This window comes from Urocitellus parryii, chromosome 7 (assembly GCF_045843805.1).
Source record: "Urocitellus parryii isolate mUroPar1 chromosome 7, mUroPar1.hap1, whole genome shotgun sequence".
In the NCBI taxonomy this organism is placed as follows: Eukaryota; Metazoa; Chordata; class Mammalia; order Rodentia; family Sciuridae; genus Urocitellus; species Urocitellus parryii.
Genome location: NC_135537.1, coordinates 6068986 through 6083293, shown reverse-complemented (window position 1 = coordinate 6083293; position 14308 = coordinate 6068986).

Genomic DNA, 14308 nt, shown 5'->3' with positions numbered 1-14308 from the left:
GAGTCTACGGAAATTGAGGTATATTAGCTATGCTAGTCAAGACATGTTGAGCAAACAAATTCCTATCATTTGAATGGTTTTAATAATGCCTCACTCAGAGTTCATTTTTAAATTAAATAAATTAACAAAAGTAAAGAATACATGGTGCATCTAAATTTTCTCCAAACATTAGTGTTATTATTGCCCTGCTACCTCTGATCTTTATAAGTTTGTCCCACACAGCTGTGGCTTGAATGTCACCTCCAAATCTCAGCTTAAAATTAGTTGCTTCTGTGATGCTCTGAAGAGGTGGGACATTCGAGAAGTGATTCCTGAAGCAGAGCCCTCATGGATGGATTAAGGCTGTTGTCACAGGTTGGGCCAGTCACCTTAGAAGTGGGCTTCTGATGCAAGTTCATGGTCAACCCCCAACTTAGTCTTGTTCTCACCCTCTGTTACCCTCTGCCATCCAGCATGAAAGCCCTTGCCAAGTGCCAGCCATGAGTTTGGACTTCCCAGCCTCCAGAACCATAAGCCAAATTTTCTTTCTTATTAAACTGCAGCCTCAGGTCTTTTGTTTTATAGCAGAAAACGGACTAAAAGACATGAGCTTGTTTCATGTTGTTCTATGATGTTTTTCTCTTTTTGACTCAAAGCAAACTAAAATTGCATCATTTTATTTATACATTGTCTGAAACTTTTCTATACTTTGCTGAGACAATAACAACAGATAGATAAATCTGATTATTCCAAACACTCCCACATTGGTCTTCTAGACTTCAAACCAATTGTTTAATATTGAAAAACTCAAAATAGATAAGACACATGGAAATTTTACAGGTAGTGAATTCTACATCCAGACATCAAGAAGAGGTTTGATTATTAACTCATTGTTTTTCTGCTCTATAAACTCCTAGCTATTATCTTAATCCATTTTATCAAACATTATTTATTATTTATTCAACTTAATTTATATGACCTAAGGAAAGACATGCGATTTATTAGATATTCAATAGAAAGGTTAAATTTTGATGCAACCAGAATCTTTCCTGGGTAATAAATATAAAAACCCACAGAAGCAAGCAAAAACAAAAGGGATGTGTCCATCCCTGGCTTTCTGGAACTCAAGGATAATTTGACACAGCAAAACCTGGCTTTAACCTAAGGGGTTAGTGTTCCACCCACTTATAAGGCAGGAAAAAACAGATCGAGAAAAGCCTTAAGTTTGAGTGATCCATGAAGAGGTGTCCAGGTTGGAACACTCTGCAAATGTGGTCAGGCTCAGAGAGCACAGAGTGACCCAAAGTGCATGAGAAATTGCAGTGACATAAGGGTCAGAGTTCCCCCATGCCCCGCTGCTTCTGTCCTCTGGGCTATTGTCATTGGACATGTGGTCTCCTGTCTTGCACTGTAACCCCTTCCTGCATCCATTCCCTGAACTAGGGCCACAATACCTTTCAAAATGGAATGCAGATTGTGTCCACATCTCCCATACACCTTAAAGGTTTGTTATCTTCTTACAATTAATAATAAAAATCCCTGAAAAAAGCAATTGCTTGCTTTTGCATCTCTTTCTCTTGGGACAAGTGCCTTAAGAGTGGGACTTACCACTCAACTATATGACTAGTATTATATTTATGTTTATTAGGAAAAAAAACAATTGCTTTCAAGTGTGTTCAGTTAGAGACACTTTTAGTTCATTGAGATAGATATGATTGCCAAAAGGTTGGCATGTGGAATGCACATAGAATTTTCAAACTATTTAGGTAGATGCTGAAGCAAAAAGTAGAGATGAATAACCAAAAATTTTGAAGAGTCAGCAAGTCACAGATGATGACCTAGAAATCGTCAGCATTTAAGGTTTATGTTATGTTACCAATTTCGTGGTAACAATAGCAAGTAGGATGTTGCTAGAGGAGACAGGTCACTGGGGGCATGACTTTGGGTTTATATTTTGTCCTTGGTGAGTGGAGGTCTATCTCTCTCTCTCTTCTCTCTGGTTATATCCTAAGCTGCTTTCTTCCACCATCATGTCCTGCCTCATCTCAGGCCCAGAGAAACAAAGTCAGCATCTATGGACAGAGACCTCTGAAACTATGAACCTGCAAATAAACTTTCCCTTCCCCTGTTCTTTTGGTCACCAGTGTACAATGAAAAATCAAAAACAACAACAACAACAAAAACACAAGATAGGAAATTCTAACACAAAGGTTAAAGAAGCAGGGGAAAATAATTGGAGAGCCAACCAGCACAGTGGAAGAGAGTGATAAAATACATTTAAAGGTAAGTTAGTTGTCCGTGGAGTCAGACGACAGGGGTCATGTGAGGCTGAAGATTTTGAAGAATGCCATGGAATGTACCAGCAGGAAGGGGAAGTTTTCTCTTGTGCCTTAACCTCAGAGGCCGTTTTGCTTCATGGGGTGACAGAAGCCACAGTGTAGGTGACCACGGAGAGAAGGAGAAGGGACATACTGGAAGGAGTTCACGAAGCATGTTGTCTTTTGGCTTTGTTCAGGGAGGGAACGAATGAGGAGGGCGGGAAGCTTAAGGAGCTACCTGGGTGGAATTTTATTTGCTTATGGTCTTTAGTGGCTTCCCTGAGAAGCGGATCTAAGGGAGAGAGACTGGCCTTCCGAGGAGCGAGGTAGGCATGACACAGACAGGAGGCTTTCTCTCATCGGGGAGGCTGCCCTGGCCTCCTGGCCTCACTGGGGGGAGCTCAGGTCGGTGGAGGAGGTAAGCAGTGGAGTAGATGGGAAGGTAAAAAGGGAGCCACGTCCCCCACGGAAGCTTGCTTTCTGAACAGGGGGACAGGAGGAAGTCACAAACAGCAACCTCAGACCAGAATGACGGAGAGGTCAGATGTCAGCCTGCAGCTGGGTCTCAGGAGAGGTTCCGGCATTGTAAACAGGAGTCCTCCGGCACCTGGTGATTGTCTCTTCTGCGGGAGTGAATATAAAAGGAGGAAAAAGAAGAGAGAAGTGGAATGGTAGAAAGCACATTTCACACATGTAGAAATTAAATGATCTTTTCACTGGTTTTCTTCGTGAGAAATGTTTTCATTTTTCCTTTAAAAGAAAATGTTTCTTGAGCATAATGCAGAAAGAAAAGAAGCAAGATCCAGTGAGAAATTCAGGACGGAACTGGATTTTTTGTCAGGAGTCCCCTAGAACATCCCTGCCTTTGGCATAAGCACATACACAGTGAACCCTGGGTTGCTGATCTGGCCTCTTTTCTTCTTTCCTTACCCTTTTTTCTTCCCTATCGATGCTCTCTTCTTTCCCTTCTTTTTCGCCCCATTTCTTTCTCCCCTCCTTCCCTTCCCTGGCCCATGTCCCCAGCCTGCTGTCTCCTTCTCTCCTTCTCCCTTCCTTGTGCTTGTAAGTCGGCATTCTCTTTCATCTCCCCTTCCAACATCTACACCAAATAAAATTTATATTCACTATTTTTACAATACGCTGATGACCTGTACGGTAATTGTATTTAAAAACTCAATTATTTTTCAACCTGACTGTGCAAGCTTCTTCTCACTCCACACCATTTGACATTTTTTTAATTGACATTAAGTGTTCAAATCAATCAGATGATCTCTGTCTGTGAAAATGGTCTTGGAGGAAATGATACTTCTTTTGATTGAGTTATCAGAAACACAAAGGTAAATTATAAGCGGATTTGAATTCCATGCTCCTCCATGCTACCATAATGCACAGAGCACCAACCCCCTTTCATTTTACTCTCATCTTGTCATTTTCTAGATGTTAGCGACACAAATTGGGTTGAAAGTCTCAGTGACTAATCAGGAAAGTGTGTAAACTAGAAAACAAAGACATTTTAATCAAACTGCTTGGAAAATCCATTAGGGGAGAGGATCATCTATTGGAGCAGATTTATGCTATCTGAGTGCAGTCTGAGCTCTTTCAATGAAGATAAATGAGTAACTCCATCATTCCAATGTGTAGTCTCTTTAACCAACATGCTGTCTGCCGTATGATTTGTGATGGTTTTACACAGGAAAAACTAACTGAGATATATCATGGCTGTCAAATAGTGGTATTCCTGCGGGTTTTCTGAACAGACCATTGTTCGTCTTTCATTATCTTTGTGTTACAGATTATGGACGATAAACCAGGTTACAGTACCCAAAGGAGAGCTCCTTGGACCTAGGAAAGTCTTCAAACACACCCTGTACACATTAAACTCTTCTTGCCCTCTGAAGATGCCTCTGAATCAAATAAAAATGGCTTTACTTTCAAAATCAAGAATCAATTTTCTGGAGTCCCCTGGTTGGAGAGGATATTTTTATCTGTGGTCTCATCTAATTCTTGAGGAATTTAATTCGCCATTTTTCAAAGCTTGGTTGGGAGTACTGTAGGATTCACTTGGGACTCATTTTATAACCCAGATTGCTTCCCAGTGCCCTTCTTCTTCCCCATCTCAGGCTCCATGGATTTAGTCATCTATTCTCTTTGACTTCAGTCCACATACCAATCTGCCCTTCACAATTCCTTCACTCTGAAATCTGGCTTCAAAGTAAGTTGAAATATATCCAGCTGTCCCCTCCCTGACCTACCCCAGAAGGCAAGTATTTTTTGAATCATTCAAACCCACTTGGTACACAGTCCATGTATGCACTAATTTATTAAATAAATTAGTTTTTATTCTTTCACCTACTTAATTTAAGACAATTTTTCTGGGTCCTGGAAGTGCTATATAAATAAAATAGACTTTCTCCCAAGTAACTCATGAGTTTCTGTAGTCTTTGTCTTTGCCTGAATTATATGTTAATTACCATAAAGCAAGAAAGTAAAACTGGTATTATATATAAAATATACCAAACCTGAGGAAGCTATACAAGCTCAAGTAATCACATAAAAGACTCATTCCTGAATTCTGTTTCTTGTCTGCTTTCCATTTTCATTAAACCTGCATGCTGATTGAATTCAGTAGATCTAACTTGACGTCTGACACCGGCCCCATTCATAATATTACAGACTCCCTTCTCTTAGAAAACGTCACCTTGCCAACTGTAGAGAGAATGGAGAACTGCTAATGCAGTGGAGGACACTGTGCACCTGTCTCCCATTGTCCTTCCTGTCCTCAAGGAGAAAGTGCCATCCACTGCCATCCACTAGGATGCTTTCAATTAGGGAACATTTTACCAACAACCAAGTTACAGGTGACCAAGTGTTGTAGACACAGCACTTATAAATATATTAAAAATAAATTATAATTTTTGTGCCAATTAAATGGAGGAAATTTTGCTGTCCCTGGAGATTTCTTGGCAGAGTGAGATGTAGTATATCATTTTGTTGTCATCAAAGTAGTTTTCAAATGTTCTACTGGCAGATGCCAAGGAATCATAGGGTGGTCACCTTGTTAAGGGCGTACTACCAATGAGAAATGATATTTCATTATAAGCTCCCAAAGGTCAGCATCAAAAGTTCAGTTTTTCAGTTTAGACCAATTCCTTTCATATCCTCTTAAAAGAATTTTGTTCAGTATTTGTAAACATTGCTAGAGGGTTGTATCAGAAATTTTGACATTAGCTTATTAAGCTATGATTTGAAAACCATGATGCTGCTAATGTTAGTTTTTGCTTGAAGTTTGTGATTTTTAAAAATAATTTTAGTAATTCCATTACCATTTTCTATCTATGATCAATAAGTTGCTTCATATGGGGTAATATGTATTAGAGCAATTTAAGTCAGCATGCACTTTTTCCTGCTATACTACAAAGTTGACTTTAGCCTATTGGACCTTTCTGTAAACTGGTACCAAGTTTACGTATCCCAATCATTCCTTATTAGATACCAGAATTTCTGGATTTTATTACTGTTTAGATTTTTTGGTTATTTCCGATTTTTTATGCATTTTATTTTCCTTTAAAAGATTAAATATTCTTAATTAACTTTCACTAATTTCCAAAAGTTATATGGATTTCAATTTTTCAGCTTATCTTCTATTTTGGAATTTCAACTATTCTTTTGTAACAGGATAGCTTTAGCTTCTGTTAATTTTATCAGGTTCCTTAAATGTCATTTGTAAATATAACTAGTATTTAGGTGATTTTTACTGTTGATTCACAAATGAATCAATTTTATATCAAGCTTAACTCTGAATTCTTAGCTATTAGCAACTGAAATATAAGTTTTTCATATTTTCTTCAAAATTCTTTGCAAACATATCATATTTATAGCAAAAATATTTCAGATCAAGGGCCGTGTTCTCATTCTGATATTTTGTTTACTGGTTAAATATGCTTTTATCAATTGAAAATATTTTGTTAAAACAATACAGAAAACAAACGTATCTGTGATTTTTGGCTTTCAAGAGGTCATCTTTCCTAAACTTCTGTGGAAAGTGATCTGAAGAGCAACCAAAACACTGGACCACAAACAAATTTAATGAAAAGCTAACAAAATTATTCTATTTGATAATAAATTCTTATGAGCTTTATAAGTATTTGACATTAATAAATGTTAAATATATCATTCATTTGGGAAAATAAAGAAATTGGCTATTTTACAATGTTGTCATTCAAACACTTTTCTTTTGACAATTTGAACCATATCCTCTAGAAACAGGAAGTACTGGTGTTCCGTGAATTTGTGGCCTCAGATGACATTATCTTTCATTTTTCCTTCATCTCTTTTGTACCATGTCTCTTTCTAACCTTCTTGTTCACTAGTAATAAAAGTAAAGATAGGTTTTTCTTTTTTACTAATACTCCAGATAGCTTACTTAAAATGATCTTGTATATGGCACAATCATAATTAATGAGCGAAAATAGCAAGATCATTAATTATCATAAAATCCAGGGTAAATTAGAATTGCAGAAGGTCTCTTGCCGCAGGCTGCCCGGCCCCGGGCCCGAGCGGGCTGGCTGAGCCCCGTTCCTGCCGCTGCTATCGCTGAGCACTGCCTGCCGCACCCCTGCTGAGCGATTCCCTGCTGAGCTGTCAGTGCACGCGGGCTTGCAATCTTGCAACCCGGTTGGGCACAAAAACACAAGCCAGTCAAACTGAGACAAAGTTTTATTTAGAGAGAGGCCGTGTGTGTCCCCTAACAAGTGGGTCCACCACGTGTGTGTTCTACCTGAGGGGGGGGGCACTTCCCCCGGAACACCCTCCTACCATCCTTTCCCAACCAATGGGAACTCTCCCATTACAAGAGTGACATGAGTAACCTGAGTCCCGAAAGGGCCCAGATAAACAGCAGGAGTCCAATTACCATATGAATGTGAATTGCTGGCTGGCAGTCACTAAATCCAAAGGTGCCTGTATCAATATTTTTGCTGTGGCTCCTAACAGTCTCTTAGTCTAACTTTCTACCCATAAGTAGAATACACACAGGTATGTGCACATGCACAGGCACATACACACACACACACACAACACACATAAACAATCCCACAGGTGATTCACTGACACATAAGGAAGTTACATAACATGTTTAAGTATTCAGAGTGGTAATGCAAAGCCATTTGTTTAAATATTCTCATTAAAGATAATGTATGAAGATGTAGATTGTATACCACAACTGTAGCCAAGTAACAAAGAAGATTCATGGGAAAAAAAAGGTGGAAGTTATATGAATGTGGTGAAATTTTGAGTGATCCTTTTGGTCTTTGCTGTAGATTTCAAATGTTCTATAATTTTATTATAATAGTCTCATGAAAAATGAAATGATGTCAATTCACTAAGTGAAGGGAAAATTGCTCATTCTTTAAGAATTTGAGTTCAACGTCTTCTGGTTAGGTTAGAAAATAGGCGTTTTGGAGACATCAGGGAGCTCAAGGAAACAATGGGATTTGACGCAGTTGGAAAACTCAACCCATGCCGAGGAGACAGAACGTGGGGACAGTCCTCTAGCTAGGTGGGTGAAGTGTGTGTGTGTGTGTGTGTGTGTGTGTGTGTGTGTGTGTGGCGGGGGTGGGGGGTGTTGATCCATGTGATCCAAAGTGATTGTAATATAAGGGTCCCTCTTGGACAACCCTGCCCCTAACACTACAGGGAATTTGAACTATAGAAGGTCGACACAAAAATACAAGAAAGAAGACCTGGAGCCTCTTTGCTTTACTACTTGAGTAGGTGTCGTCCCTGCCAACTGGCCAAGTCCACTGCTGGGGTTCTTTTTCTGTACCAGTTTTTTATTTGTGTGTGGACAGCTGACTGGGGATTGAACCTGGGGGCACTGAACATTCAGCCACATCCCCAGTCCTATTTTGAATTTTATTTAGAGACAGGGTCTCACTAAGTTGCTTACCACCTCACTTTTCTTGAGGCTGGCTTTGAACTTGTGCTCCTGCCTCAGCTTCCCAAGCTGCTGGGATTGCAGGTATGCAACACTGTGCCTTATTGTTTTTTAATCAAAACTCTCTTGTTAGTCACTGTCCCTAAGGAAGAATAAAAACTTGTATGTGTGTGTGTGTGTGTGTGTGTGTGTGTGTATTGCCTCCTTTGAAAACCAGGAAATTTGTTCCCAATATTGCCACCAACTACCCTAATTTATATGGCATCCTTATAAATCCTCAGCACTAGGTAATAAGAATAAGGAAAGAGCCTGTGTTATCTTGTGAATGCTTAGCACAGTGACCAGAATTTTGTGAGTGAGCAATTATTGCTTTTTTTTTAAATCTCCATTAGTTTCTTCTCTACTGATATGAACTGAATATTTGTGTCCCCTGAAATTTATATAATGAAACTCTGTAACTCCAAATGTAACTGTTTCAGAAGTGAACTCCTCAGGTTAAAGGGGGACAGAAGGTTGGGATCCTAATCTTCTGGGATCAGATCAGTGTTCTTGTAAGAAAAGACCCCAGACAGTGATGGAGAAGGTGGCCATCTGCACTTAAGGAAGAGAGCTCCTACAAGTAACCCACACTGCTGGATCTTTATGAGACTTGTTGGCCTCTGAACTGTGAGGACACACATTTCTGGTCTTCAAGTCACATAGGCTTGGATTTTTGATGCAATGGTCTGCAAAGATAAGGACTCTATATTTTTGTTCTTCCATAACTTCTGCAGTTTAATATAATATAAACGCAACTCAAAGTGTAGCAACAAATACTCTCATAGCTATTTTTTTCCCATAAGTGGTTTCCAGTTTTACTTCATTACTACAGTTCAGATTCTATTCCATCATACGACTAATTATACTTAGAGGATTAATGTGATGGTAGTTCTGAATTACTTCTCAAATAAAAGTACTGCTTTCTCCTTATTAAAGAGTTCTGCATCAATGATGTCTCTAAATGCCAGATAAAAGTATATTTATGTAATTACTACTATAGAAAAATTGTCAAGCTTTCTCCTATTAATATAAAATTAGATACTAAAAGTCCCTTATTTAAGACCAACAAGGCACAGATAACAGCCACCCAGTGATAAAGGCCCATTGCTTTCAGAAATTTAATTAAAAGTAAGTGGACATCACTGGTTCCAACTCCTACCTCCATATTTTAAAAATATGAGATAATTAAATCACTAGGTCATCTTGGGAATTATATAATTACAAAAACGACATTAGACTTGGCATCCACAAGCTTCTGCCTGGGCTCAGCTCACTCTTTCAAAAGCCCAAAGCTTTTAATATATTACCAGTAAATTAGTAAACTATCTTAAAAGAATTTGTTGGCGACAAGAAGAATATGCCACGGTTCTTCTTATGACATTTGATTTGAAGCTACACTTGTAAAAGTAGAGATGAGGAAATTATACAATATTTCAAAAGCAGACTGCAAATCCCTACACGGATTACATGAAAGGACAGTAGACCTAGAATTAAAGAATACATTAACTTTCCACATTCTGAAACTAAGTACAAAGGCATTTTTTCCCTGTTGTAGCCTAAATTTATCTTTCACAGTAAGTATGGATTAGGCTAATTATTCCCAATATTTCCTTCATTTGGATATTAATAAACATACCTACAGGTTCAAAATCAATGTTTTGAAGCTACTATGTGCAAATTAAGCCACATATATTAAGAAATTTTTTGCCCTGATACTGAACATAGATGCATTTTCTTTAAATGATTTCCTGTATGTGATAATTCTTTAGATTATTTCTGGTACTCATTTTGGCCACTGTACATTAACACCCACTTAGCTAGATGTTCTACAATAAATATATGAGTTCATTTTGTAACTATAAATTAGGAAAATGCATGCACCTCTAGTACATGAATACTTGTAATTAAAGTTTGGATAATAAATTCAATAAAGCAAAATATTATATGGAATCATATGACAATGTTGATTTTTCAAATCTCAAAATCTTCTGGATAAATTGGAGAAATCATTATCCAGATGCTTGCATACTGTGGCATCTATTTGCTTTGATTAATTCATTCACTCTTTTAGCCATGCATGAATCCATTCATGCAATGACAAGTGACTATGCAGTGAGCACGGTGCTCTTATTATGGAGCAAAGAAGGAGACACAGGATAAAAATAACTATAGTAATGAAGAAGATACGGTAAGCAAGTCAAAAGAATATTCTCATATTAGGTGAACTGACTTGTAGAGTCAGAAACAAAATGGAAGGGTCAAGATGGACGAATTATCCAGCAAATCCCATGGACATTTTTGGAGGAGAGGTTGCAGCTAAGGGGATTTGAGACAAAAGTAGACTTCAGTTCAGAAAACAAGGGCTGCCTATTTTTTCAGCTCACTCTGATGATATGCATTTGTGATTGTCTTTTCTTCAGTTTTGATAAGTCCAAGAAAGTATGTCTAATGGATTTTTTTAAGTAAATGGATTTACTGGTTGCCTCAAATATTGTGATTGAATTCTTAGTTATGGGGAAGACACAGCTTAATTGAGAGAAGATAATACTTCAGTTGGTTTATGATGGAGAAAAAAATATAGGTATGTATTTTCCTCTAAATCTTTCTTCTTTCATATCATTCTGTTGTGCTAATGCAGGATCAGCTTGTCTTTTCTTCCCCTGAATTCCAGTCTTCACTCATTTAACTCCTATAATGTGTCAGCTGACATTTGCCTGAAAATGTCATGAGCATACAGAGTTAGGAAAATGAAAACTTACATAGGTGTTAAAAATGATAACATTAGTACAGATGACCGCCTTGTATTTCTTCCACATTTAATTCCTCTGCACTATTTCATTTGATTTTTAAGGCATTTATTATCATCATCCTATATGTGAGAAGTCAAATCTATAGTCACCTGGTTTTAAAGATCCAAGTTGAGAGATAATACAATGGATTTTGTCTTCCTATTTCAAGAAGAAATGTCATTTACTATGGTTGGAAGAAGACTTCATGAATGAAATAGAAGTTCAAAAATTGAAGAACAGGATTTCGGTGGGTGAATTTTGGAAGAACTATATTTTCACAGAGGGAAGCAAACAATGCAATGTGAATACACATTAGAGATGCATGTATTGTGTATCTGCATCTGTATCTACAACCATTTCTACTTCTGTATCTATACATCTGCAGGGAAGAGGAGTCATGCTATTGTGACTTGAGCAGCTATGTCATTAAGAAGAGTCATGAATAATCCAAAAAAAAAAATGTGGGTTGCAAAGACTCTCAAAGACCAGACTAAAGATTGCACTCTCTTGTACTCACAGGAAAGAAAAATGCCTCCTTTCATAATTCCACCTTGAGCCAGCCCCAGGCCTGGGCGAGAAGTGGGACTTCCAGCAAGAGCTGGTTCCAACTCTGAGCTCATGTCCTCCCACCATATGAGGCTCTTTGGCTCTTTTTTCTGTATTCCTAAGAGAGCAGATGCTCTGACTGTCTGAGTGGATGGTGGTGCAGGGCTGTGTAGAGGGCCTTCCCTGGCTGTGGTTGCCATGGTGACTCTCTCCTGGCTATTCTCCTGTTCCTCACATCTGCTGGAGTTTTGTTGATGACTCTTGGAGAGGAGCATCTCTGCATGAGACCAACAGGAAAGAGGGCCTCTGGTTTCACCCAGAGGAAACAATATCAAAACAACTCACAGGACAGCATTTTGCAGAATCTTCTTTTTCACTCTTTTCACACGTTTGGATCTATTGGAAAGAACAGGAGCTGTCAATGATTAGGGAGGAAAGTTGGAAATGCAAGGAAAAGCGGCAAAAAATTTCTGTGTGAGAAATTCCTGGTCTGCATTTATATGCTTTCTCAGTGGAGTGTATGAAGTAAAATCTCTCTAGTTTTCTAAACTTTTCTAAGGCCAGTGTTCATTATTATGCAGTTTCTGAAATGAAAAATCTAAGGACTGACTGCAAGTTTTGGTATTAGGAAGAAGGTAGATGCCCGTTGCCAAGAAATACAAGTAGCACCTGTGTTTCCAGGCACATTGTCTGGATTCCCAAGAATTTTAATAGTCCCAAGTTGCTAGCTAAGATGGGTGTCCAGTGCACAATGGGAATAAGAGCTGGTACCTGGGTAACCAAGGGTGATAAAAGTACCATGTTGGAAGCTGGATAAGGTGATGTCATCCCAAGTGAATATAGTTTGTAGTCTTGATCTGTTTCTGAAGAACAATGTGCCCCTCACAAGGTATGCTACAGTGAGAGACGTCAAGATCATACACAGTTCTGAACTGGAGAATTAAAAATGTTGCACACATTAATTTGACTGGGTGAAATATGAGAACAAGGTATAGAGGACAATGACATTAATGAGAAATGGTGAATTATTTGAAACAGGATACCTCTCATACTGCATGGTACCACCACTCATCAAAATCATAGACTAAGGTGGATTTGATAGCATTTCCTTAAACCTGAGAGAATTTGTTCAGGACAGATTTGATCTCAAGTTTGGGGTATGTTTTTTTCATTGCTCAAATACATACATTTTTCCCCATCAGACCCTTAAAATATCTTCTCCTTTACAGGAAATCATGCAGGCAGGATTGCTATTTTGGAAGACTATTCTTAAAACGAAGATGCAGGAAACCTGGCTAATGTGGTATCTCCTGAATGGTTCCATCAACAGCCTCGAAGTGACTCAGCTGAGCTTCCCAGTGCGGTCTCCTAGCTCAGGCTTAGTTATCCAAGGTCTCTAACATTCCCAAGAACGAAAATTTCAAGCTCAAATCATAAAATATGAAAATATGCAGGATATTTTATTCTAAAAATCACAACTCACAATGAAGTTACAATAGTTACAAATATTTCTGTATCAATTAGCACAACAACCACATTGATAAAAGGCTAATACTATGAGATACACAAGAGGACATTAAAAAGGGGCACCATTTTTCTTTCAAAACAGAGTACAAAAACTTAAGTGATATCTGAAAGGCTGAATGTGTGGATGGATATAAAATTTTAATCTCTGGTAATATGGTAGATAATTATCTTTACTGTTCCAAAGGAATCTTCTTCATACTCATTCATATATGAGGTCACAGAGAAAACACCAGTGAGCTTCAGAAGTAAGGAGTGATCCAGCTTTTAGCCACGTTGCAAAACATTCTGGAAAGTAATAAAAAATTAAATAAGTAAATGTAGAATAATTTTCCAATTAAGAATGGTATGTATAAAACTTCGGGACAGTAAAATACCACTTTCAGGATTATGAATATTGGTAAAGCAGTCATCATTGGAAGATTCAAATTTTTTTTTTTTTTAGAGAAAGAGAGAATTTTTTTAATATTTGTTTTTTTTTTTTAGTTCTCGGTGGACACAACATCTTTGTTGGTATGTGGTGCTGAGGATCTAACCCAGGCCGCACGCATGCCAGGCGAGCAAGCTACCGCTTGAGCCACAACCCTAGCCCAAGATTCATAGTTTTAAACAAATACTTACATCAATGAAACTGAAAGGATCAAAGTTAATAGATTAAATTACCAACCCAGATATCTAGAGGGGGGGGAAGGCAGAATAAAAACAATAATAAAAGATAATAAGAGGAACAAAATATATGATTCATCCCCAAATCTGATAGTGAATGCAAAAAATGAAATGAAAGAAAACTCACAATGTTGCTTGGGACATCCAAGTGAAAAGGAGATGTTAGCAAACACACAGAGCTCTGAGAACAGGCTCTGCTCGCTTAACTGCTTTTCTGTTCTTGCCATCTGAAGCCTTGGTATGTGTAAAACACTAAGCTACTCCTATGAGTCCTTCCTGTTCTCTTGGTGACTGACTGATCTAGCAAGCTACAGGATTATGTGGGTCCATTGCTGCTCATTCTGCCACTGCTGCCAGTGACAACAGTGTCTAAGGTCATTTGCTGCCTCTGCCTCTGAACAGGGTGGGACATGTTACTGACACCAGCTCACGTTAGTATGGTATCCAGCATCGGAGAGTACCTCATTTATATAGAAACAACACCAAGACGGCAGTAGCAGCAGGGCATAGCT